Raw genomic sequence first — 27,833 nt, forward strand, 5'->3', positions numbered from 1 at the left:
GTTACTGGCGGTTATAACACACATTTCTGAGTCTCAAAGACTTATCTCCATGTGGATTTATTTCTTTGGCACTTCATGGGCTAGTGCTGTCTGGTGGGAGGCTACATATAGCCTCTGGTCCAAGTGATATTGCAAGAGTCTTGCTTCATTTTATCCAGTAACTACACCTGCAGAACTAGGACTTCTTCAGTAGACCTTCAAGCTCCCAGTCAAGGCATAGAACACTAGGGATGCTACGGGAAACTTCACATTCAGAACGAAAGTACCAGATTCACTTGGGTGTTTTTGACCCAAACTCATTTACCTTATCCTAACTAACTGCATGGGATGGTAAGAAATGGATTACAGGAATGTAAAGGTTCATGAAGATTTGATGACCATCAAATTTGATGACCATCTAAGCACTTTTTACCATAAAATAACCATATTTTCTTGGGTTATTATGAAGGAAAATTACATATCATGCATGCAGTGCAAAGAGTTGCTAAGTCTGATAACTTGTCTGTCACAGGTCCCCATGGAAATAAAAGCATTGGAAACACTAACACCAGTTTTGGAGAATTAATCTGGATACATTTTTAATTGTATATTTTTAAAATAAGCCTGAGATTTGAATATGCTTCCCACATGTTGTTTGGCATTTATATACATTGGAGTTCTGAAATTACATATCTATTGTGTAATAAGTTTAGAAATACATACTTAGCAAAAGTTGCATGCAGTGACATTTTCACTCCCAAAGGGATCTGTGTAGAACTCTTACATATTTGCTAGTCTGAAGTCATACACAGTATTGAGTAGACTTCATTAGCCCTCTGACATTTGTTGAAATACTACCACTGCTATTTAATATGAAATACACAGTTTACAATGATCACATCAGGAGCATTTTCAGTTTTTAAATACTTCTCTTAAGTCTAAGCATACCTTTCTAAAAAAGTTATTCATTTTCAATTATGATTATATGAATATTTGAGGATTATAATCACTATAAATGAAGGACAAATTTTATCATACAAAAATAGAAATTTAATTTAGAGTAGGAAAAAAAACTTGACTGCAAGGTTTTGTAGACTAAAATCAAGGTATATGAGAGGGTGTTAAAAAACACTTGAACACCAGTAATACAGCTCTACCATAAAATTGGAAAGAACACAATGGCATTTATTACTGTTTATGAAGATCATATTTGAGACAGTTTATTTGAAGACCAAAGTTTTCTAAGGCTGAAGGAGCACATTAAAGCCAATATTTTGTTCATTTCATGTAAAAAATAAGTAACTTAGAAATCTTTGTTTAGCACCATAAGGTTTATTAAGTTTATTTGAGATAGAGGTTAGTCTGAACAACTCTGTGATTCTGGAGTCTTGGTCAAACGTCTAAATTTTACATGTGTATACGTGATTAAAAATGTTCCTTTCACTTTTCTTGGTACGTATGACTCTTCTCACTACCTGTCATGCTGTCCTTAACCATATTTGAGGCAGCAAACAAGTTGAGTTGGCGAGTTGGGTTTTGCAATCAGCTGTTCTTTATTTGTCTCTGAAGCTTCTTTGTTATATTAGAGTTCAGATTTACTGTTCATGAAACACATTTTTAATCAGTGACCATATCAGACAAATGGAAACTAAGCACTGGTTAGTATATTGAAAATAAACACGTGGGTTCTCATTAATGTTGAAGCCTGAATAATTAGTTGAGCATCGTGCACTGAGCAGCAGCTAGAACAAGCTGGCTTCTCACTGGAATGACAAGCTGACAGCCACATCTTGGAATCTGGTCATTAGTGTGCCCCACCATCAATGCCATGTTACTGTGTCAAATTAGTTAGTGTCTCCTTAGGAGAGATGCTGGACCTACAAATTATCCTCCCACATCCCTGGAAACCGTGTTTGTGAAACCTGCGATCAAGTGTGAGCAAATTATTAACATGGCTCATAAATTAGCTAGTTTACAGGCTTATAACATTTTACAAGTGGATAATAAAGGGTAGAAAAGTTTTCTTATTGCATCTCCCTGATATTAGGGCTGTGATCTCTGACTTTTTCTTGAGGAGCCCCCAGCTGATAGTTGGTTTTTGTTTTTTGTTAAGAGAAGCAAATACATGAAGTGTCAGAACAAATGCTTGAAAAATGGAGTCTCTAAAATGAAGCAAGTGTAAATCTGTTGAAAACAGTATAATTAACTTTGGTATCTCATTGCTCTGATAAGTCGATGACAATGGTCCCCTTATTGTGAAGGCAGTTGCTCATTAATGAGTTCACCAATTAAGTTTGAACAATTACAGTCTTTGCCAACCGAAATTATCTTAAAAATATATCTGATACACTCCTAGTCTTCTAATCTTTAGTTGCCTTGAAGAGGAGCATTGCTAACACAGCAATGAGAACAAAGATTCTTAAGCCTTAATACATTTGGCAAGCAGTTGAAGATCACACAATATGTCCCTAGAAAACATAAGTGGACCAATCTGACCTTGAATTTATCTCTTATCAAGAAGAGGCACCCACTGGGAGCACCACCTCTTAACTCTTTTCTGAGCTCTGGTAGACAGACAACCCACAGAGTTTCCGGAGATACATGACTGTTCAAATCATAAAACTTCATACATCTTCTTTTCAGTTTCAGCTTCTCTGTCTGATTAGAAACCATGTACATACATTCACAGAGTTTGTCTGAGCTTACTGTTGATAGAGAACAACACCAAGGCGGGAGAGTTTATGCTTCCTACTCACTCTGTAGTTGCTTTTCGCCATATTACTAAGAATTCCTTTTGGCCTCTTGAGGGATGGGTGCATGGGTGGCATTATCACATCAAGGATCTCTGTACAAAGGCTTAGCTTACAAAACCTTAAAACTGCTTTTCACAAAGAAAAAAAAACTTTATGAAACTGCTGGAGGATGAATTGACTTACCTGTCAGCAACTTTAACTTACTCAGAATTAGATTCGGTAAATATTCTACTAATAACCCAACTAAGCCTTTAAAGCTCACAGCCTCAGCACGTCTGTTTCCATGAGAAAGATGTGGCATCACTCCCTTCTATATTTTAAGTGAGCCTGGGAAAAGAAGTATAAAAAGTGGCAAGGAAATATTTTGAATTGGATTGACAGGGAGGTACTTGTCATTTGCTTTTTTAATGGTGTGCGCGTGTGTGTGTGTGTGTGTGTGTGTGTGTGTGCGTGTGCGTGTGCGTGTGCCTGTGCCTGTGCCTGCGTGTGCGTGTGCGTGTGTGTGTGCATATGTATTTCTCTCTACCTGTTGATTCCACTGGCTGCCAAACCAAAGTCATTTGAACTCATGGATCATCTTGCTCATAATTTCCAGGATATGAGAAAAACATTTTCATTTCAGAAGAAATGATACAGGGGGGCCTAGCAGTAGCGCACTGAGTTAAGCTCACACAGTGCAAAGCATAAAGATGGGCACAAGGATTGAACTCCCAGCTCCCCACCTGGAGGGGGTCGCATCACAGGCGGTGAAGCCGATCTATAGGTGCCTTTCTCTCCCTTCTTTATCTTACCCTCCTCTCTCAATTTTTTTTCTGTCCTACCCAACAACAACAACAGCAATAACAACAACAACAATGGGGGGAAAAAGGCCACCAAGAGCAGTGGATTCATGGTGAAGGCATCAAGCCCCAGCAATAACCCTGGAGGCAAAAATAAAATAAATTAAAAAATAAATAAAAATGCTAACGGTTTAAAAGAACCAAACTTTATAGGTGAGTGTAATTGCCTTCAAGGGTGGCAGTTTTACTTGACTATAAGTCATTAATATTTTTCACGTATGATTGTGTAATAGTGAATTCATTTTGCAAGCTGGTAGAATGCTGGTTTCAGAGAGAAAGGAGCAAGATAGACGCTTAGATATATGGTTATATATTGAATGTAGAAGTAGTGTGTTGACCTGGAATTCCTAAAGCTCCCGATATGTATTTGTGGAATCATTGCAAATTGCCCCTCCACTTAACCTCTTCTGTTGTTTTTTGTTTCTAGTGTCCCTCTGTGTGCAGTCCTGTGGCATTATGCATGCCTCCTACCAGTGACCCCCAGGCTTTTTATGGCTCACAGACACATTAAAAGTTCAAGGTAAGTGACAAAGCAACGCTAATGTTGTGTACCACTTAAAAAAACCACCATCCATCTTTGCAAGTGACACAATCATGGGTACAGCAATTCTTTGTAAAATAATGGAATTTCCTGTTATGAAGCATGAATTCCAAAGCTAGGAGGAATTGGTTTGCTCTCTTCCATGACAGCTTTGTGGCTTTTAAGAGAAGGATCCATACCTTGGATCATAGTGGTGAAAAGCTGATCAAATGCAAAGTTGTCATGCTTTGTCTGCAAAGGGCCAGATGATAAATAGCATCAGACTTAAAGGCTGCCCAGTCTTTGGTGCTGCTCCTCAACTCTAGTACAGAAATAGAGGTAGATATAGAAAGAAGTAGGCATGAGTCTAGCCTGGTACAACTTCATTTACACAAGTAGGCAGTGGATGGTATTTTACCTGAAGATAGTACCTTGCTGACCGATGATGTTATGCATCAGAGGAGGAAATATGGCTTATACCTGCAGGGTACCAGACTCTCTGGTCTTCAGCAAACTGTCTGTCTAGAAGAAACAGCTGTAATGAAAATACTTGCTCTTGCTACCACACATAGTCACCCTGAAGGGATGAAAGGAGATCTGATATATGTAAAGGCACTTTGAGGGGGCCGGGTGGTGGCACACCAGGTTAAGGCATATTGTACAAAGCACAAGGACCTGCCCAAGGATCCAGGTTTGAGCCCCCGGCTCTCTACCTGCAATGGGATTGCTTCACAAGCGATGAAGCAGGTCTGCAGACGTCTATTTTTCTCTCTCCCTCTCTTTTTTACAAATGTTTTTTTAAAAATTCTTTTTTTTTTTTTACCCCCAGGGTTATTGCCAGGGCTCTGTGCCTGCACCACGAAACCCCTGCTCCTGGAGACCATTTTTTCCCCTTTTGTTGCTCGTTGTTCCATCATTGTTGTGGTTATTATTGTTGTTGTTGTTGTTGCTGTCGTTGGATAGGACAAAGAGAAATGGAGAGAGGAGGGGAAGACGGGAGAGAGAAAAATAGACACCTGCAGACCTGCTTCACCACCTGTGAAGCGACTCCCCTGCAGGTGGGGAGCCAGAGGCTTGAACTGGGATCCTTACACCGGCCTTGTGCTTTGTGGCACGTGTGCTTACCGACTCCCCAAAAAATTATCTTTATGGGGGCTGGGCGGTAGCATAGTGGGTTAAGCACACATGGCATGAAGCTCAAGGACTGGCATAAGGATCATGGTTCAGGACCCTGGCTCCCCACCTGCAGGGGGGATCACTTCACAAGCAGTGAAGCAGGTCTCCAGGTGTATATCTTTCCTCCTCTCTATCTACCCCCCCCAAGATTTCTCTCTGTCCCATCCAACAACAACAGCAGTAACAATAACAATAAACAACAAGGGAAAGGGAAAAATAGCCTCCAGGAGCAGTGGATTTATAGTGCAGGCACTGAGCCCCAGCAATAACCCTGGAGGGAAAAAGTATTATCTTTATTTCTTTGTTGGATAGAGACAGTCAGAAATAAAGAGGGGAGGGGGAGATGGAGAGGGAGAGAGATAGAGAGAGACACCGGCAGCACTGCTTCACCACTTGCAAAACTTTCCCCCTGCAGGTGGGGACTGAGGTCTCGAACCTGGATCCTTGTGCATTGTAACATGTGCACTCAATCTGGTGTGCCACCTGTCCCCATCTCCCCCTCCTCTTTCAATTTCTCTGTCCTATCCAATAAAATGGGGGAATGGCCTCCAGGAGCAATGGGTTCATAGTGCTGGCACCAAGCCCCAGCAATAACCCTGGAGGCAAAAAAAAATAATTGAATAAATAAAATAAGGGCACTTTGAAATTTCCAGAACCCCTTACAGATGCAATGATGGCTTTAGCCTAGTTAACCAAGTGGAGCTTGCCCTCTTCATCTTTTTAATCACATTAAGCTTTCATGAACTAGGTGAGTGTGGGGGAAAGTTCTTTTATTTTCTGAGTATGTGGTTTGTCTGTATGTTCCTTCTACTTTATAGTTGATGGACAAGCTGTTGAAATGTCTTTTTAATATCAAATGTAGATGACGGGATATATGAGTAGATTATGCCAGGCTAAAGATCAAATGCCAATGAGCAATGATTAAATTTCCTTTAATCATCAGATTCTGAGTGCATTTTAAGATCTTCCACCTTTAATATAGGCCTCAATAAATAATAACGCTTTGGATGTCTACAAGTATGTTTGAATTTCACAAGTCTGGCATGTCAAAACATAGAGACAGGCTTAGCAAATATGCTTTCCTGGACTAGCAGTAATAATTAAGAAGGAAAGTCATACTTAAACAAACAACTTGGAGAATAGAGAGGTAATCACAATCCTAATTTATGAATTTCCCAGTTTTTCCAAAAGATTAAGGTAGAGGCAGCACAATTACTCACTTGGATAGTGCACTTGCTTTATCACGGACAGGATCCAGGCTGGAGCCTGACCCCCACTACACAGAGGTAGTGCCAGAGCTTTGGCACTGTGGTGTCTTTCTCTGTCTCTTTAATTCAGTCTCTTGTTCTATCTGAAAAGTGCTGGAGTAGTGAAATCTCAGTGGCAAACAAACAACAAATTGTCTAGAAAGAGAGAGCTATAGTATCACTCTGGCATGCAGTGCTGGGGCTTGAACTTGGGACCTCACATTTGCAATTTCTCTATTCTACCACTGTGCCACTTTCTGGAGCCACTCTTTTTTGTTGTTGTTTGTTTGTTTTCTACTAAAAAGGGGAGTTTTTAATATCATTATACAACTTAAGAGTTGGTTTTCAGGGGTAGGAAATAGCTCACTTGCTTTGCCATATACATGACCCAGGTTCAAGACTTGCTCCCAGCACATTAGAGAAAACTGATGCTGGGAGTCAGGCTGTAGCGCGATGGGTTAAGTGCAGGTGGTGCAAAGTGCAAGGACCAGCATAAGGATCCGGGCTCAATCCCTGGCTCCCCACCTGCAGGGGAGTCACTTCACAGGCGGTGAAGCAGGTCTGCAGGTGTCTATCTTTCTCTCCTCCCTCTCTGTCTTCCCCTCCTCTCTCCATTTCTCTCTGTCCTATCCATCAATGACAACATCAATAATAGTAACTACAAAAATAAAACAACAGGGGCAACAAAAGGGAACGAATAAATAAATGTAAATAAAAAAATTTTAAAAAAAGAAAAAAAAAGAAAACTGATGCTATGTTGTCTGTCAGGAAAAATCAGCCTGAAGTAATGAAGCCCCAGTGACAACAATAACAAAAACATTTTTCACCAATAGAGGAAAAACTATTAGTAATTAGAATTGTATTCTTTCTTTAAAAAAAATTGGCTGTGTGCTGGGTGGTGGTACACTTGGTCGAGCACACATGATACCGTGAGCGAGGACTGAAAGGGTCATCAAGCCTCTGGTCCCCACTTGTAGGGGAGAAGCTTCACATGTGGTGAAGCAGTGCTGTAGGTCTCTCTCTCTCTCTCTCTCTCTCTCTCCCCCCCCCCCATGAATCTCACCCTTCCCTTTCAGTTTCTCTGTTTCTATCTAATAAATGCATGAAATAATGGAGGAGAACAATTTGTGTCTTCTTTCTTTTCTGTCTGCCTCTTCAGTTCTTTTGTTTTAAGGATATACCATGGTAGATAGCTCTCTAGCCTTTGCCTCTAAATCCCGAAAGGAAGAGACAGAAATAAAAGAAAAAAGAACAAAATTGTTATTGGAGCCAGGAGATAGCTTGCCTGATAGAACGTGCCTTACCATGCACAAGAGCCCAGGTTTAAACCTCAGCGCCTCACAGGAGCACCATGGCTAGCAGCATGGTATCTCTATGGATGGGTGGAATGATGCTGTGGTGTCTTTACCTCTGTTTACCCTTCCCTCTTCGCCACTATAAAGTAATGATTGAAAACAAATTCTCAATTGTGTTATCACACGTGCATGAGCCTCCTGTGCTGTTGTTTTTTTGTTTGTTTGTTTGTTCAAGAATTGTTCTCCCATGCAAGGCAGGTCTCTTTCAAGACCGTTCCTTGACATCTTATATATTGAAGTCTACTTACATGTTCTTTCTCCTAACATAAGGGCATCTGGGAAATGTTTTCTTAGATTTAAGAAATTGTATATACAGAGAAGTTCCATGTTCTAGCATTAATAAAAAAACGAATGGATACGCAACTGCAATTGTTGTTTCTTATACAAAATCATAATATTAGGGCAGCAGGTTAAGTGCACATGGCACAAAGCGCAAGGGCTAGCATAAGGATCCTGGCTCCCCACCTGCAGGGGAGTCGCTTACGGGCAGTGAAGCAGGTCTGCAGGTATCTGTCTTTCTCTCCTTCTCTGTATTTCTCTCCTTTCTCAATTTCTCTCTGTCCTATCCAACAACAACAATAGCAATGACAACAACGATAAACAAGGGCAATAAAAGGGGAACAAAATAGCCTCCAAGGAGCAGTGAATTCATGGTGCAGGCACTGAGACCCAGAGATAACCCTGGAGGCAAAAGAAAAAAAAATGATGATATCAGTTTTTCTCACATGTAAACTTTTTGTTTCTCTTTAATAGTTGCCCCGATCTTGCACTGACTTATGTATGCCTCCCTTGAATTTCTGCATGTTATAATTTTAGTATATTCAATTCTTAGCAGAGATAGAAGTCTCAGGAAAGATTTTCAGGGCCCTGATATTTTTTTACTGAAGTGTCATGGCAGATCTGATACATGAATTTCCTTCTCAAGAGCTATCATCTAAAATTTAAATGCCCAATTTGTAAATGTGTTCTCTCTCCTCGGGAAGCTTCTGTTACAGCATGATTACCAGTGTGAGGTCCTAGTGGCATGTGGTCTCACAGTCTATTCTGCTCACTACATGTTTCCATGATGGCTGCGCACTGTCCCTTGTAGACTAGACAATAGGTGATTTGATACACCCTGCTGGAAGCTTACCTTTCAGAGTGGGGGGGGGGGGTAGGGCAGATGTGTCACCCTTGCTCAGTTTCTCTCTTCCAGATTAGCCTATGTGTTATTCATGTGAAACTCCCATTCTATAGAGAAGCTTCTCTGAGCCTCATAATTTATTCCACCTTCACTCCTTACCAGCTTTATGACCCTGGGCAAATGTTTTAACCTTCCTAGGTCATGTATCTTCAGCTGGGAGTGAGGATAGAAATAGGTGCAATCTTCCTGTGAAGGGCTAGTGAGATGTTGCTGGTAAAGAACTCAGCGGGATCTCTGGTGAGAAATAAGTGCCACCATTGCATTACACACCTCGACTGATACGCTGGAAATTTCTGTGCTGGAGGAGTTTTTTGGTCTTTGTTTTTCATCTGGTGCCTAGGGCACTGGCTGCTGTTTCTCTGGGAGGTAATGCGAGTTTCACAGTCCAGTGCTTTTTGCCTGGTTTTCTCCTGTAAGGTTGAGGAGAACTTTTGGGGGTAACCTTGATACTTGTCTTCAAGGACACTGCATTTCTGTATACAACCAGACAGCCTTAGTAACACAACTTAGATCTCCGGCTCCCATTTTAACAGTTTTCAACCCCCAAGAAGTGTGCACAGCTAGTTCCCTCTCCCTCTCTTTCTCCCTCTCCCTCTCCCTCTCCCCCCCCCCTCCATTTTTCTACTTATTCAGACAATGGGCCTGCCTAGCAAGCAGAATTCACTAACTGCTTTCAAGTTGGTATTGCTGATGATAATCTGAAACTGTAGGGTTTCACTCATGTCATGCAGGCTGATGCTACATGATGTGATTGTGTGCTGCCTCATCCTGGCCTCTGCCTCTTTGCTGAGTCTGCGAAGCAGGTGACAGGCCTCTAAACATCCTCTTGGGAATGGACCTCAAAGAACGGTGTCTTGTGGAAACACAGGGAGTTGCAGGGGGAGGTTCCGCAGAGATCATGTGATCATCAGCGCTCATGGCAATGTGGCCCAAAGACTAAGTGGCATGTGACTGTTTGCCTATTGAATTCAGGCACATGGTGAGGTGAGATTAGTTATGCCATGAGAGGAGCCTGTATTACTTCACTAACTTTGACACCGTATCACATATTTGTTGGTCCTGGGGTGAGTAGCCCCAGGATATATTACTACTACCTGTCAGTGTCTGCCTGGCAACACATATAGAGGTGTAAAGCTCTACCCATAGAAGTCTATAGTATTACAGACCAGTGATAAATCAATGATAAAAGTAGAGTTTACTTTAGGTCAACAAGATGGGAAAATGTGTAAATGAACAGCAATTTAAATACACTGAATGCTCCTGGTTAATATGGTCAAAAATAGTTAAAGTAGTACATTTTGTTATGTGTGTGTTACCACAATTTACAATTTAAAAAAAATTATCTTTATTTGTTGGATAGAGATAGCCAGAAATCAAGAGGGAAGGGGAAGATAAAGAGGGAGAAAGACAGAAAGATACTTGCAACACTGCTTTACCACTCGCAAAGTTTTCCCTCATAGGTGGGGTCTGGGAGCTTAAACCCTGGTCCTTGCACATTATAACGTGTGCTTAAACAGGTGGCCCCTATAATTTGTATTAATTAAACATTTTCTAAAACATTTCTGCTAAACATTGCTTTCACAGGTAGCCACATAGCCTTGGAAAATCTTTCCTATTCAAAAGACTTTTGGAAATATTCCACTTTTGTTTGGTGCTTTCAGATATTTTATTTAGATACGCATTTATTTAGGCAACCCATAAAATTCTCCTTCTCTCTGTCCCTTGCCATCCTCTGCTGGCAGTGATTTCTCTGCTTCATAGGATTTACTATTTCTCATTCCTTAGCGTTCAGTTCAAATATTGCCTTCTTGGAGACGGTCTGCCCTACTGCCCACATTAAAAAAGATCTCCTTCCTCCCACTTCCTGTTATTCTCCAGCCACTTCTCTGGTGTGTTTCATAAATTACTGCTCCTGCCCCTTTGCGAATACATCTGTTTACCAGGGGATAAGCAAGGGAGCAAGTCTGTCTCATTCAACATGGCTTCTTCATAATCCAAAGTGCCTAGCCTGTGAGAGGTGGTCAGTAGTTGTTGAATCAGTCAGAGTACATTTGTGAATTTCTTTGTGAATTTTTATGTGTTCATGGCACCTAAGATGACTGCATCTGAGTGTAAGTGTAAGAGAAGAAATAAAACCACACATATCACCTTTGTGATTAGACAAGCTTCCTGCCCTTGGATGTTGTCTGGAGATTTTTCCACTATATACTACTCAGGTCTCTGATACTCAGTGTGTCTCATCTGGAAAGGGACATATATCATCGTCCACATGAAGACAGAATCATTTGTCATTTGAGCCTAATGCATATTATGGGCAATGCAGGTTAAATAAGAACATCAAATTCCAAGCCTAGATCCCAGTAGTCTCTTTCGTTGACTGTTTGTCCTTGGACAAATTACTTTATAACTTTGGGCCTCAGTTTACTTGTCTGAGACAGAAATAAGGACATAGAGAATTACTTAACTTACAGATTTACTATAGCAATTACATGAGATGATATGCATATAGTACGTGTACAGGATCTGGAACAGAACAGGAGAACGATGCTGTTGATACAGAAAGATTGAAGAACAGCATAGCACTCATAATACTTTTTTTAAAGATCCTCACATGAAACCTGGGAAAGATGGTAATGAGACTCAGTTCCCTATGATTTTGCACACGTTTCATACATTGAAGTAAATGCAGATCTACAAAGAGAGCAAGCAGTGATCTGTTTTCATGCTTGTATGTGACTGGTGGGTGTTCATGATCTTTGTCAGATACTGAGGTTTCTCAGTGTTTATAGCCTCATTCACATCCCCCAGAATTTGAAACTTAGAATTGGAGGTGTCTTTAAGCCACTTGATTTTCACGTTAAAAGTACCTGAAGGTGGTTTGGTCTTTTGCCTCACAATAGACCATGCCTTAAATCTTCTGTAAATTGTGATTGATGCATCTGCTCTAAAAATACAAGACTTGAAAGAAAACATCAGTCTGTTTAGATTGAAATATTTTTTGTTGTTAGGTCTGATGTCTTTCACCTATTTGAGGAAGCTGGTCTATTATTGTTGCTCTGTCTTTCCATCATGTGTGTGGTTGACACTTGTTCATTGTGAACTTCTTATGTGAACTTTGAGGCACAGAATGACTAGTCTCTCTATATCCCATTAACTTCTTTGATGGTAAGAAAGGATGCATGTCATGTCACATGATTTCTGGGATATCTAGCATTATCTAGGAGAATAAAAGAACTATTTATTTTATTAATTTTTATCTTCATCTAAAAAAATAAAAGAATATGACTACACTGTGGTTCATACACCTTTGATTTTTTTTTTATTGCCACCAGAAATATCACTGGCACTTAGTGCTTGCACAATGAATTCACCAATCCTAGCAAGCATTTCATTCTTTCTCTTTTCCTTCCTTCCTTCTTCCTCCCTCCCTCCTTCCTTCCTTCCTTCCTTCCTTCCTTCCTTCCTTCCTTTCTTTCCTTTATCATCTTTCTTTATTGGATAGAGACAGAGAAATCGAGAGGGAAGGGAGGGGGCACAGAGAAGAGAGATACCTGCAGCACTGCTTCTTCACTCATGAAGCTTTCCCCTGCAGGTCAGTAACTGGGAGGTAGGCAGGGAACTGGGATTTGAATTGGGGTCCCTACATATGATAAAATGTGAGTTCTACCAACACATGGTTTCCAAATTTTATTATTACTGCCCTATTTAGTAAAGCAAAAATAAAATTGAGTGAGATTCAATCAAATAATTTCTGAAAACTGTTCTTTATACTCATTACCACTTATAGAGTGGCAGGAACCTTGTTTGTTTGTTTTTCCCCCAGACATCTCAACAGTATGTGATACCCTTGTCTCCAAACATCATTCATACTCATTTATTTATTTATTTATTTATTTAGTTAGTTAGTTAGTTAGTTCCTGGAGTCAGGCGGTAGCACAGTGGGTCAAGCACATATGGCATGAAGCATAATATTTATTTATTCCCTTTTATTGCCCTTGTTGTTTTATTGTTGTAGTTATTGTTGTTGTTGTCGTCATTGTTCACTAGAACAGAGAGAAATGGAAAGAGGAGGGGAAAGACAGAGAGGGGGAGAGAAAGATAGACACCTGCAGACCTACTTCACCACTTGTGAAGGGACTCCCCTAAGAGTGGGGAGCCGGAGGCTCAAACTGGGGTCCTTGCGCCTGTCCTTGTGCTTTGTGCCACCTGCACTTAACCTGCTGAGCTACCGTCCGACTCCCTCCATGCTGAGCTACTGTCCGACTCCCTCCATGCTGTTTATACAGGAATATTGGAAGCAGCATTAGTTCTCTTCTCTGTACGTTGTGCTCGAGGACCAGGGGGAGAGATTAGGAGGCTTCTGGCTTAAGTTTTTCTTCAGTGTTTTGAATTTTTCTGTATTATGGGTTCAGATTGTTAAAGAAGTCTTTCAGTGCCAAATGACCCTAATTAAGGTGTGTTGGGTCGTGACTTTCCCAGAGCCAACTCTTCAAACCAACAAGACACCTTGCTCTCCCCTCCATAGACTGTGACTTGCCTTTGTCTGTGTCTGTCCCAACACATAAACAGTGGTATAAACAAATTGCCCCACTCCTGGCTGCTATCTTCCTAGACATGGCTATTTCTTTGGGATTATACTCCTAGAATAAATTGCGATTATGCCTTCTTAGCTTTATTTTAAAAATATTTTATCTATTTACTGGATTGAGGCAGCGAGAAATTGATAGGGAAGGAAGAGGTAGAAAGGTGAAAGGGAAGGGGCCTGGCGGTAGCACACTGGGTTAAGTGCACATACTATGAAGTGAAATGACCTGCACAAGGATCCCAAATCGAGCCCCTGGTTTCCCACCTGCGGGGGAAGGGGGCGGGGTCGCTTCACAAGTGGTGGAACAGATCTGCAGGTATCTTTCTCCCTCTCTATTCCCCTCCCCCCTCTCAATTTCTCTCTGTCCTATCCAATAAAATGGGGAAAAAATGGACGCCAGGTGCAGTCGGTTTCTGGTGCTGGCACTGAGCCCCAAAAATAACCCTGGAGGCAAAAAATAAAAGGGAAAGAAAGAGAGAGACAACTGTAAAACTGATTTACTGCCCGTGAAGCTTCTCCCTTGCAGATGAGGACAGAGCAGGTGGGGGCTTGAACCCAGGTCCTTGCACATTGTAATATGTGTGTTCTAACAGGCGTGCCACCACCCAGCCTCTTAGCTTTATATATAGTCTTGAAGAATTTACATTTTCTGCTAGCAATAATTCCTGTATGCATATTTTACCCTTCTTTTTATTTAAATATTGCAATTCAAGTAGAATTTTTCAAGATTTATGAAAAACCGGATCCTGAGAAATTCCAAGAAATCACACAGTTGCTTCAGAAAAATAAATACTTCTATTTGTGTGCAGTCTGTTCTGTGTTCACATCCTTTACTGAGAGTTTCCTGCATACTAGACATGATTCTAAGCACTCAATACATACTAACTCCAAAAATTATAAATAACCTTCTGTTGAGGTGCTATTCTGGATATCTATTTTATAAATGCAGAACCTGGTGTCTGTCTAGTGAGGGAAAATGGCAGATCCAGACTTCTCTGCTTATAAGAAATGGAGCTGGGATTTGAACCCAGACACTGTTTTTCTTTTTGCCTCCAGTCGTTGGGGCTTAGTGCTGGCAATAACAACCCACTGCTCCTGGTGGCCACATTTTCCTTCCTTCCTTCCTTCCTTCCTTCCTTCCTTCCTTCCTTCCTTCCTTCCTTCCTTCCTTCCCTCCCTCCCTCCCTCCCTCCCTCCTTCCCTCCTTTCCTTCCTTCCTTCTTTCCTTCCTTCCCTCCCTCCCTCCCTCCCTCCCTCCCTCCCTCCCTCCCTCCCTTCCTTCCTTCCTTCCTTCCTTCCTTCCTTCCTTCCTTCCTTCCTTCCTTCCTTCCTTCCTTCCTTCCTTCTCTATAGGCCAGAGAAAAATTGAGAGGACGGGGAGATAGAGAAAGATAGACACCTGCAGACTTGCTTCACTGCTTGTAAAGTGTCCGTGCTGCAGGTGGGGAGCGGGGGCTAAAACCCCCACTCCTTGCATGAGTCCTTGTGCGTAGTATTATGTGCATCTAACCGAATGTGCCACTGCCTGGTCCCCCAGACACTTTATCTGGTACCATAACTCCTAACCATAGTGCCATATGGTCTTCACCATGCAGCTGTTTTCGTTGGGGTATCAATTCACTCTAGGTCTGTTTGCACTCTGCAGGTTGAACTTTTATATTTTAGTATGGTCAAACAGGCCTTGCTTTATTATATTTGACTTTTAAAAAAGATTTATTATTATTATTATTTGCTAGTACAAGAGCTATGTGAAATAAAAGTATGTCCCAATATGATTAGGAAAAAGAACAACCACTTAGTTGGCATTCTTTCTATCTCCAGTTGCATGTGCCTGTTAAGACATTCTTTCTAGATCTTTGAGTCATTTATCTCTGGTATATTATTCTAATTAACCTCAAGGTTACAGCCCTCATTCTGTTTCATATTAGCCTCTGGCCACCCAACAATTGATTTGTTCCACACAATCACCTTGTGTGGAAAAGTGTGGCAAGTGAGAAGGTCCCCTTCCCATAGCGGAGGTCCTGTACCTGGGCATTTTCCCAGTAGTGGTTCAAAGTAACTCTGTTGGGGGCCCATATCCACCTGGAAGACGTTTTGTTTACCAGGTTAAAGATAGGGGATATTTGCAGGAAACTGGCTAACAATGTTTAGAAAGTCTTTAGTTACTTTATGAGTAGAATTAATGATTCATACACTGACTACCAAGGACTGGACTTTGAACTTAAAAAATAGAAGCTTAATTTTATAACGATAGAAACTAAAATATTGGACCTGAAGTATATTTAGTTTAGCCAGTTAGTCCAAAGGAACCACATATAAAGTTTTACTTTAAGGGGTGGAAATAATCAAAATCTTGTTGATGCAAAGAGCAGACTACTTCCTACTTGCGATATTAAACCCACCTATTTGTTTGTTAGGTCTCTTGATAATTTATGACCAGCTTAGGCAAACAGAGGAACCAGTTTGCTTCTGATGCTAAGTCAGATGGTAGGACTGGCTTCTGGGGCTTCTGGAGGAAGGGGTTCACTTCATGCTATTAAGTCTATGTCTCAGTCTATCGGCTGCACTGCACACTGTGTAGAAGTCAATCCTGTAGGCATTTCTGAGGTTGTACCCTGATAAGCATTCATGAATCTGGCCTTGTAGCAACTCTAGTGGTAGAGAATCTTTTCTGAAGAGTGATAATAGCTGTTGAGGACTTTGGACCTTCCTGGTTTTATTATTGGTCTGTTGTCTGTTTATTGTTTTATTGTGGTCTGTTGGTGTTTATTGTTTGTTCCTGGGGATGGAGTAGGAACTGGTGAGGGAAGTGTGAAGGCTTTTTTTTTCCTGGATTGAGTTGTACTATCTATCTCAAGAGTCCTGGATGGAATCTGACCTACCCAAGACAATGGAAACTTGATGAAGGGTATGGTTTGTGAATGGGGCAGGATGTGGGGAAGATAGTCCATGTATGTATATATCTGGGAAAGCACTGTACTTGCAGGGTAATACATGGTTAGAAGGAGCTTTTAAGATCACCTTGGGGGGAGGGCTGGCACATGCAGTTTAGTGCACACATTACCATGCACACAGAACCAGGTTTGAGGCTTCACTCTTCAGCTGCATGGGGTAGGGTGGGGGGGGGCTTCAGAGGCAGTGAAGTAGGTCTGCAGGTGTCTGTCTTTCTCTCTCCCTCCCTGTCTTCCCCTCCTCTCTCAATTTTTCATTGTCCTATCCAATAAAATAGAAAGAAAAAAAATCACCCTGGTTAGTTATTCATGGTTGAATATCATCTGAGACTTTCCCAGTCAGGTTGTCTGCCTAATACTTACATATCTATAGTGATACTGCTTTGGAGATGAATTGTGCCTGTGTCTGGCTTCTGTCCTTGAGGAGCTTGGAACTGTCCATTGTATGTGTTCCTCCTGTCTCGTCTGTCTAGCTGTCCATTCACCATTTGTCACAGCTGCAGGTTGTGAGGCAAAATTCTTGATTTAACATATTTATATTTACAAGGTAGTCAGAAAGGCCAGTAACAATACAGTCACAGAGAATCTATATAAATATGAATAGTGTGTGTGGTTGGAAAGTGGCTGGGAGGAAGGGAGACCAGAAGGCCTCATAGAAGCACAGAAACCTGGCTGGGAACTTGAAGACTGAATAGTAGTTGCCAAGAATCCAAAGAAGACATCACCTGATTGGTGAACCTAAGCATCTCTTCTAGGATTCACCACCTCCATATAGGGCCTTTACATTGGAATTACCAAGGAAAATTGACTTGTCAGTTATCTATTCCATCTAAAATACACATGTCTAGTAGGGCATGTTAATGATGTTAGTGTTGGAAACAATAACCTGCTGATGAAAGGTTTCAGGACAGGTTGGCCACAAAACATCTTTGAAGTTACCCTGATTGTCTGTGACCTACTAAAAACACATTTAATTGAATGACAGATGAAATTTCTGTGGGTAGAATTGTGATGAGTTAAATAATAGAATTTTTAATTACACTTACCTTACAAAAGGGTTTGGCTATTGTTTATTTTTTCTTGTGGAAAAAAAAATATAAATTCTGGGACTGGGCAGTAACATACCTGGCTGAGCACATCCAATACCAAGCACAAGGAGCCAGGTTTAAACCTATGGGCCCCACCTTCAGGGGGGAAGCATTGGTGAGACAGAGCTGCAGATGTCTGCCTTTCTCTTCCCCTCTCTACCCACATTCCCCTCTCAATTTCTCTCTGTCCTATCAAATATAAATAAATAAATAAATAAATAAATAAATAAATAAATAAATAAATAACCTAAAAATATTCTGAGCCTTAGTACCTAAAGAAAAATACTGACATTGGGACCGGGTGGTGGCGCACCTGGTTGAGCACACACATTACACAGTGCACAAAGATCCAGGTTTCAGCCCCCAGCCCCCAGTCTGAATGGGGAAAACTTTTCGAGTGGTGAAACAGTGTTGCAGGTGTATCTCTTTCTCCCTCTCTGTCACCTCATCCTCTCGATTTCTGGCTGTCCCTACCCAATAAATAAATAAATGTAATTTTAAAAAAATTTAAAAAATAGTGCCTTTCAAAGTACATGAGTTCATGTGAATAGTCAACATCTTGATTCGCATAAAAGGTTGAATATAATGGCATCCTAGCAAACACTCAATGGATGTTACTCATTGTCAGAGAATTTCTATTATTTTTATCTTGCAGAATGTCTAAAGTTTAAAAATTGATTTCATGTTATCAGTCATTACTAACTTGTTTGTTTTGGAATGTTTTTATGCATACTCTGTATAATCTATGTTGCAATTTTTCATGTTATTTTTATTGCAAAAATTAAGGATATTAAATATGGTGAGATTTAGCAAAGAACTTTAACTTCACATGCTTTTAATGCTTCACTGAATTAATAATTTTCATGTCCATCATATTTCCTCCTTGGCCCACAATTCATCCCATATTTGGATCTTGGCAAATGATGACTTGGTTAATTAGGCAGTCTGTTAGCTCTGATTACTAAGTTATAACAGATCAGTGTAGAAGCATCACTGTGCAATTTGGATTAAAAGGCTCTTCATTTTATCAAAACAAATTTACATTTATGGATAAGTATGTGAAATGCATTAGATTAAAATGATGCATTTCATAAGGGAAATTTTAAAAGGAGAAAGAATTATTTCCTTCTACCAAATTATTGTTTTATTATGACATTTGTCACATTATGTCTCACTAGGAATATACTTAGAAGCTTGCAATTTTCTCTTAAAGCTTGAAAATAATAGCTTATTTAATCCCCCTATTATACAAGTATGATGGGTGCATTGTATTTGTATTTAAGCATAATTTCATCTAGTGGAACATGGTTCTATTCCAATTCTGACCAGAGTAGTTTCTACTGTTGAGCTTGCATATAGAAATGACTCTCAACTGTGTTGGGTTGAATTAGTGGGTGATATCAAGGCTTGCTTCCTTTTGCTACTTGAAGGGAGTGACAGTTACTGAATAAGATTGGATCTTTGCAGCCCCTTCCCTTTGTGTCTAATGATTCATAATCGTTTATCAAACTGTTGCGTGCCTGTTCTTTATCAGCATCTGCTTCCCTTATTTTTTTTTAAACTTGGGCTACAACACATAATCTTCTGGAAAATGAACAAACACAAGAGTTTGTTCCTAAAAATTTTTGTACAATTTTTTGTACACATTTTTGTGAATTTCCTCTGGAACGTCTATCAGATATTAGTGGCATCCAGAAGAGAGCAACTTAACCCTCACTGCCTCCACAGTACCCACATATCTTCAGATATGCTTGCACACATACACACACACACACACACACACACACACACACACACACCTCAGTAACTTGCATATAGCAAATGCTTAGTAGGTATTTATTCAAGATGAACTGGTAGAAAAGTTTAAATGTTGACACCATCTCACTCTGAGGCTCATAAACTAGAGCATTAGCAAATTTTGAAACCATTGGAATAAATGCAGTGGATAAATTTAATATTTACAAGATCCTGGTGGTGGCCTACCTGGTAGAGCACACACATTATCATGTGCAGGGACCCCTAATCCTCACCTGATGGGGAGAATCTTCATGAGCGGTGGAGCAGTGTTGCAAGTAGTTCTCTTTGTCTCTCCTCCCTTATTTTTATTCTGTTTCTATTAGGAAAAAAAAAGGAAAAAGAAATAGCTTCTGGGAATAGTGTTGTCATCATACAGACTCTGACCCCTGATGGCAAATAATAAAAGTAATAATAATTTTTTCATTAGTTTATGGAATCTGATTCTTATGAATCGTTGTGTTTTAGTTCCATGGGGAATGAATAAACCACAGGAAAATGCTTTTTAGATATAGAAAACTTAATATTTTGTTGATTGGTCCAATTGACGTATTTATGAGTCAGAAATAGGAAACTTTATTTCTTTGGCTTTATTCAAGTAGTCACATCTGACCTATGCAAAACTTGCCCTTCTGTGAGAAGACTTTCCCAATGTTATATATAGAACAAAAGTTTGCTTAACTCAAGGTGAAAGTTGGGATTCTATGAACTTGATTATTTTCTCTTAATTGGGAATATTTAATAATAATTATAGGTGACTCATTTTGCAAGGGCTTATGGCTGGTTGTTCAAAGGTAAAGTGATGTTTTAAGCTCTACTTTGACAGATTTGAATGACAGTCAGCCTGAATAGCTTAGTTTTCCTACCTCCCCCCCCCAACCTTCCAAAAGAACGAACCAAATAAGGAATTTTTTTAAAAGCCCAAACCATCCTGGATTCAATGAATTCTTGTAGTCAGCTTCAAAAGAGATCATGACAGAGAAATGTACTCTGGGACTTTTATATGTGTGGTGAACCCATCAGATCATTAATTTTAAGCATTTAACATTGTGTGCGTGTTCTTTAACATGAGATTTATTTGCCTAGGTATGATACGTGTACTATAGTGAGTCATGCCAAGAGAACTGTCTAAATATGAGTTAAGATGTAAAGTCCACTTATATTTTCAGTCCTCCCTGAGGTAAAAAGTCCTTGCCCCACAACAATGGTCCCCCAAGAAGTCTTAGTGGCATGTCGGGAAACGTTCTTCAATCAGTGCTCCTTTAATAAATATGTCTGTGGAAGGCAGGGCACCAAGACTGTGTGGTTTTATTAATTACATTTATTCCTTTAAAATGACCCTGGATGAAAACAACCACCCATTCTGTGGTCATGGTTAGTGGATATTTACCGTAATTCTTTGCTCAGTGAAAAAAATGCCTCTTCCACCCAACAAAAACAGCCACGTTTGCTTGGTTCAATCAAAACTTTGGCACTTGGTTCTTACTTTATATATCATGGCTCCAGTCACACAGTCTTTCCAAGTGTGAGGCTTAGATCACCCACTCCAACATCTGCAGGAGAGCTTTGCTCACAGTGATCTATTATGTGAGTGCTTAATTTCTAGTGTTCTTGGCATCCACTCTCTGCATTCAAACCAGTATCCTTCTGTATGCATGCCATTCTGCCCTTTTCTTGTAGAAGCATGCTAGCCCACCTTAATTTTTAAAAGCCATTTTTCCTGGCGATTTTGATCATACAAAGAATCAAAGATGGCTTTTCCTGTCTTGAGAGTGTTTTTCTCAGGAAATCTCTCAGAAATAAAAAGGCTTTCTTATATTTGGCATTTGAGAAGCACACCTTTTCTTATTTGCATGCTGAGTGAACAAAAACCACAACCTCCCCCTCCACTCCCCCCCCCCTTTTTGACCAATTCTTGTTTAATACAAATACTAAAGGATCATTAGCCTTTGGTAGTCCCTGCCTCCACTTTGCCATTCCAGGGTCTAGTAGGTATTTGGGAAGCAACCCTCCTCTGTACTGCATTTCCACACTGACGATAGAAAGCTGTCTGGGCAGTGGCAGTGCTGAAAGGAAATGCAACAGCAAAACTTTGCTTGGGAACCTCCTCCCTTTGGAATGGAGAACTCTGGGTGGCTCTTCTTACTTGTTTCCATCGCCAAAGTAAGCAAGGACCTTGCACAACATCAGAGTAGGAAAAAAGAAGTAATTTTAAGGAAAACATATGTTCATGTTGGAAAAAAGGAGCTAGAGCTGGATGGGGTATGGTGGCCCACAAGACTAAAGATATCTTTTTGAATTTATAAGAAACCAGGTTTGGGATCTTCTTTTTCTTTTCTTTCTTTCTTTTTTTTAATACGTAAGTTACTTTCCCCACTCCTAAGTTTTTTCTTTGGTACAATTAAAAATACATAGAGATTAAGAAACCAGTTAATTGATATATGTGAAAAGATGGAATGGATCCAGTCCTGTTTTTTAGTACTGTGGTCTATTTTAGTCCTGCTAACTTATTTTCCTATAATCTTAGTTAACACTAAGTTATTCCCTTGGGCATAGTCTGAAGCCAAAGTTAAAACTATCCAAATATGATTCTTATTTAGTCTGACTTTAGGAGAATGGAAGTGAAGCTTGAATATATAAAAATGAACCAGAGGTTTCTGTGCTAGCTATTTAGGTGATTAGTAGTGAGTATATTATTTGTCTTTTTTAAAAAATAAATATTTATTTATTCTCTTTTATTGCCCTTGTTGTTTCATTGTTGTAGTTATTATTGCTGTCCGTATTTTTGGATAGAACAGAGAGAAATGGAGAGAGGAGGAGAAGACAGAGAGTGGAAGAGAAAGACAGACACCTGCAGACCTGCTTCACCACCTGTAAAGCGGCTCCCTTGGGCTAGAACCAGAATCCTTACGTGGGTCCTTGCGCTTTGTGCCACCTGCACTTAACCTGCTGTGCTACCACCCAACTTCTTATTTGTCTTATTTAAAAACTGATTCCAAAATAATGTCTGTTGATAGAAATAACAGGCATTTTAGTGTTCTGACTGTGGGTTGTGGGTTTTGAAAATGGAGTTAGTTTGCAAAAGAAAAAAAAAGGACCAAAAAAAAAAAATCCTCAAAGTTTGTTTATTCATTCATTCAAAGCAGGGACCCAGCAAATATCTTATTCCCCATAAAAAATGAAAGACTTGTGTCCTTGACATGTAGAAGGAAGCAAGGTCCAGGAGCAGTCTGCATAGTAGCATATGTCCATATGTCCCCAGTGCAGAGGTCAGCAGGATCCTGGAGGGATTCTCACAAATGACTGAAGTAGGACTGACAGGAATCTGCATGACCCCCAAAATGCCTAGACATGACTATTTGTATATATAGTTCTTTCTCACATGCACAAAACATATATCCAGAGAGGCCTACTACTCAAGACCTATTGAAAGTGTGCCTCTTTTAAGTACACTCCTTTTCTTTTGTTTTGACACTGTGGGTTTGGCCACTGTGGCAGGGTGGATCCAGACTTGTGTTAAACCTATTAGATTAAAAGACTCTAAGATGATAAAAAAAAAAAAACGACTTAATTAGGAAACCCTCTAAATACCTGCCTCCTCGCACATACACAGAAAATAAGAAGTTAAGTCTATTTAAAGTGTAAGATTTATCACTAGGTGTTAAAGGTTCAACTATTTTATTTTATCTTTTTTTTTTTTTCACTTAGCTAGGGACAGAGAAACAGAGATTGAGAGTGAAAGAGACTACTGCCCTGCATCTTCCTTTACTACTGTGAAAGTCCAGTTAAACCTGGATCATGCAGAGTGCTAAGTGAGCTATTTGTGCCAGTGCTCTGTTACTTTCATTCCTCCATTCTTTCCTGCCCCCTCCCCCCCCAAAAAAAAAAGATCTGAAAAAGATATTGTCAGTGTTACTCACTGTTGAAAGAGGAAAAAAGTCAGGTTATGTGCACACAAATAGGAAACTTGAGTGAAATTTCCTTTCAGTCTTTAATCAAGTGATTTTTGTTCTTTGGGTTGCACCAAAGTATAAGTAGTGGAAAGTACCATCTCTCTACTCATAGGCTGTGGGAAGGACCTATGTGACAGAGTGGAACTACACATCCCAAACTTTTGCTTAATAATCATAATATGACCTTTTCCCCCAGTTCTCCCTGTATGCCAGCTACTGTTGTAAGCTATATACTAGCACGACTTTATTGAATCCTTACAAATACTATAGAGTAGATATTCCTATTAATATGTTTCTGACGGCAAAATAAGAACCAAAGGTGTTAATGGCATTAAACTCCTTAGAGTTGCAAAAAAAAATAGTAAATGAAATTGAATGTAATCTATAGCTTAGTTGATAGTGATCCCTTATAGCTATTTCCTGGGTTTTTGTGGCATACTGCAGCTTTGCAAGACATCACCTTGGGGGAAACTAGGTGGACAGGATCTGGGACTTTGTGCTGCTTCACAGCTTGAAACATCCCCCCTGCTGGTGGGGAACCAGAGCTCTAAGAACTGAGTGTGCCATTCCCCTCCCCCTCCCCTTTTTTTGCCTGTTGGGATCTTATGCTAGTGTGATTCCACTGCTCCTTGCAAATTTTCTTTTAATCTCAGAGATACAAAGCAATAAAAAATGGAAGGTCAGACACTATAGGGCCATTCCACCATTCATGGAGCCCTCCTCAGTGCTGTGTATTGTACACCCAGGCAGTACCAGAGGCTAAAAACCAAATCCTCTCACATGGCAAAGTTTACCAGGTGAGCTATTGTCCAGCCCCTTTCTTATTCTTTTTCATTTTAATTTTTTATTATCTTTATTTATTGGATAGAGACAGCCAGAAATTGAGAGGAAGGGGAGATAGTGAGAGAGGCAGAAAGATACCTGCATCCCTGCTATTCACCACTTGTGAAGCTTCTCCTCAGCAGGTGGGGGGGACCAGGGGCTTGAACCTGGGTTCTTGTGCACTGCAGCATGTGCACTCATCCAGGTGCACCACCACCTGTGCCCCCTTTCTTATTCTTAAATAAGTTTTTACAGCTATAAGTCCCCCCATTACTGCTTTACATTTTAAGTAAGTCTTAATATGTTAGATCTTTATTTTCATGTAACATAAAGTATTTTCTAGTTTCTTTTTAACCCGTTTGTCATTTAGGCCTGCATTATTAATTTTTACATGTTTGAGGGTTTCCCACATTGTTTCTAGTTTTGAATTTTTAAGTTTACTTTATTGTAATTGGAGAACTTACCTTGTATTGTTTGCATCATTTTACATTTAGTGACGTGTATTTTATGACTATATGGTCTTTCTTGGAGAATGACCATTGTGTTTGTGAGAAGAATATGTATTCTGCTATTGGTGGTTGGGATTCTGTCTGCTAGTCTGCTTGACTCCTAGTGATGTTCATATTTTTTCCCTTGTTAATGTTCTGCCCAGTTGTAGGTTATTATTAGTTATATATTGAAATTTCCAACTATTATTATTGAATTCTTCTGTTTTTCTTATCAATTTTGGTAGGTTTTGCTTTGTGTGCTTGGGGCTCATTTCATCTTTGGGATTCTCTTACCCCTCTGGTCTTTGTTGAAGAGATAGAAAGACAACACTTGTTATGTTGCCTACTTTCAGGGTGTGTGTGTGTGTGTGTGTGTGTTTTATATTTATTTATCTTTAATTTATTTCTTTATTGAGGAATTAATGTTTTACATTCAATAGTAAATTCAGTAGTGTGTACATGCATAACATTCTCCAGTTTCCCATTTAACAATACAACCCCCACTATGTCATTTATCATCCTTCATGGACCTGTATTCTCCCCACCCACCCACCCCAGAGTCTTTTACTTTGGTGCAATATGCCAATTCCATTTCAGGTTCTACTTGTGTTTTCGTTCCTGATCTTGTTTTTCAACTTCGGCCTGAGAGTGAGATCATCCCATATTCATCCTTCTGTTTCTGACTTATTTCACATAACATGAATTTTTCAAGGTTCATCCAAGATCGGCTGAAAACGGTGAAGTCACCATTTTTTACAGCTGAGTAGTATTCCATTGTGTATATATACCATAACTTGCTCAGCCACTCATCTGTTGTTGAACACCTGGGTTGCTTCCAGGTTTTGGCTATTACAAATTGTGCTGCCAAGAACATATGTGTACACAGATCTTTTTGGATGGATGTGTGGGGTTCCTTAGGATATATCCCCAGGAGAAAAATTGCAGGATCATAGGGTAGGTCCATTTCTAGCCTTCTGAGAGTTCTCCAGACTGTTCTCCACAGAGGTTGGACCAATTTACATTCCCACCAGCAGTGTAGGAGGGTTCCTTTGACCCCACACCCTCTCCAGCATTTGCTGCTGTTACCTTTTCTGATATATGACATTGTCACAGGAGTGAAGTGATATCTCATTATTGTCTTTATTTGCATTTCTCTGACAATCAGAGACTTGGAGCATTTTTTCATGTGTTTCTCGGCCTTTTGGATCTCTTCTGTGGTGAATATTCTGTCCATGTCCTCCCCCCATTTTTGGATGGGGTTATTTGTTGTCTTGTTGTTGAGTCTGGCAAGCTCTTTCTATATGTTGGTTATTAAACTCTTATCTGATGTATGGCATGTAAAGATCTTCTCCCATTCTGTGAGGGGTCTCTTGGTTTAGGTAGTGGTTTCTTTTGCTGTGAAGAAGCTTTTTAGTGTGTGTGTTTAAAAAGGAAACCACTGGACTCTGGATGCCTGTGAGCCTGGTAGAGTGTACATATTACCACACACAGGGACCCTGCTTCAAGCTTTTGGTCCCCACCTGCAGGAAGTGAGGGGAAGCTTCATGAACAGTAGAGCAGTGCAGTAGGGGTCTCTATCTCTCTCCCCATCCCCATCTCAATAGTTCTCTCTGTTTCTATAAAAAAAAAAAGGGAAAAAATGGCTGCCAAAAGGCAGGGATTCATCTTGCAGGCACTGAGCCCCAGCAATAACCCAGCTGACAAAAAAGCTTGTTTGTATAATGAGCAGCTCTCTGACATTGATGGAGTTATTTAGGCCATACTTTTGCAGGGAGAGATGAAGACTTGATGGCCTGTGTAGCTCATTTTAGTTTTGCAGGCGGCTGGTAGCGTCCAATGGAGATCAAACCAGCATTAACTTCAGTGGCAGATGACTTGGGATTTTGCTTACCCAGATGTAAGTCAGTATTTCATCTCTGCTCTCCACTTATTCTGTGTAGACACGGACTAACTCAATATAAACAGGTTCCATAGGAAAAATATACTTTTTGGTTTTTTGAGCAAATAAGACAAAAATGCAATTTTCTTGTTGTTGCTAAACCTGAGATCCACAGCCCCTTCTGTGTATAAACTATGTGGCAAACTCCAGGTGCATCTGTCATACAGAAATTGCTTCCCCCCCCCCAAATACAGAAATGTGAAATAAACCAATTTGGGTACAGGTAGTGTATGCTAGATTCATTTAGTTTCTACCGAACATCTCCATAGACTCGTTGTCTTAGGGCTAATCAGAGAGTTAGAATTGCCTCGCTTCTACTCAAATGCTTATACAGCTTCTACTTAAACATTGGTGCTACTGGCTGATTGTCTTTGGTAATGTTGTTATGGCCAAACATTTTTTTTTTCTTTTAGGCAGTATTGTCAATTTGTTCTGGACATATGTCAGTGGGGAAGCAGGAGGAAGGTTAACATGCTCACACATACACAAACACTCAGGTGCATAACAGCCATTCCTCATTGAGCAAAAATTTAGAAGACATTCATTTTTGTTTCCTTACCTATTTTATTACTCTTAATCATAATTTTGTGTTCATCAGTGAGTAATGAGATAGGCTAGGCATGATTTTGAATTCATTCTGAATAAGGTGTGGTTTTCCAGGAGAGATTCTATAATGTATGTTAAAGCTTTTTTATGGGGCTGGGCGGTAGCATAGTAGGTTAAGCACACATGACATAAAGCACAAGAACTGGCATGAGGATCCTGGTTCGAGCCCCCGGCTACCCACCTGCAGGGGGGGGGTCACCTCATGAGTGGTGAAGTAGGTCTGCAGTTGTCTATCTTTCTCTCCTCCTCTCTGCCTTCCCCTCCTCTCTCGATTTCTCTGTGTCCTATCCAACAACAACAGCAGCTATGACAACAATATCAATAATTACAACAAGTGCAACAAGGGCAACAAAATGGGAAAAATGGCCTCCAGGAGCAGTGGATTTGTAGTGCAGGCACTGAGCCCCCAGCAAGCAGTAACCCTGGAGGCAAAAAGAAAAATCTGTTTTACTTTCTTGTCATCTCTGTGAATAATCCAGAGGACTGATTGTTGGTGGAGGAAGATACATGTGGCTCTGTAGCTTAACTTTCTCTGAGAAAAAGATTGTTGTCTTT

At 40.2% G+C, this 27,833-nt stretch overlaps 1 protein-coding gene across 9 annotated transcripts in view; it reads left to right on the plus strand.

Annotated features, from left to right (window-relative positions):
* Nucleotides 1-4,009: 4,009 nt before the first annotated feature.
* The window catches only part of FOXP1 (forkhead box P1), a 495,633-nt gene continuing 471,809 nt past the window's right edge, over nt 4,010-27,833 (plus strand). For all 9 annotated transcript variants that reach the window (XM_060202871.1, XM_060202866.1, XM_060202864.1 and 6 more), the window contains exon 1: nt 4,010-4,091. The gene's annotated coding sequence lies outside the window, so the exon portion shown is untranslated. The remainder of the gene's footprint in view (nt 4,092-27,833) is intronic.

This window comes from Erinaceus europaeus, chromosome 12 (genome assembly GCF_950295315.1).
Source record: "Erinaceus europaeus chromosome 12, mEriEur2.1, whole genome shotgun sequence".
Classification (NCBI taxonomy): domain Eukaryota; kingdom Metazoa; phylum Chordata; class Mammalia; order Eulipotyphla; family Erinaceidae; genus Erinaceus; species Erinaceus europaeus.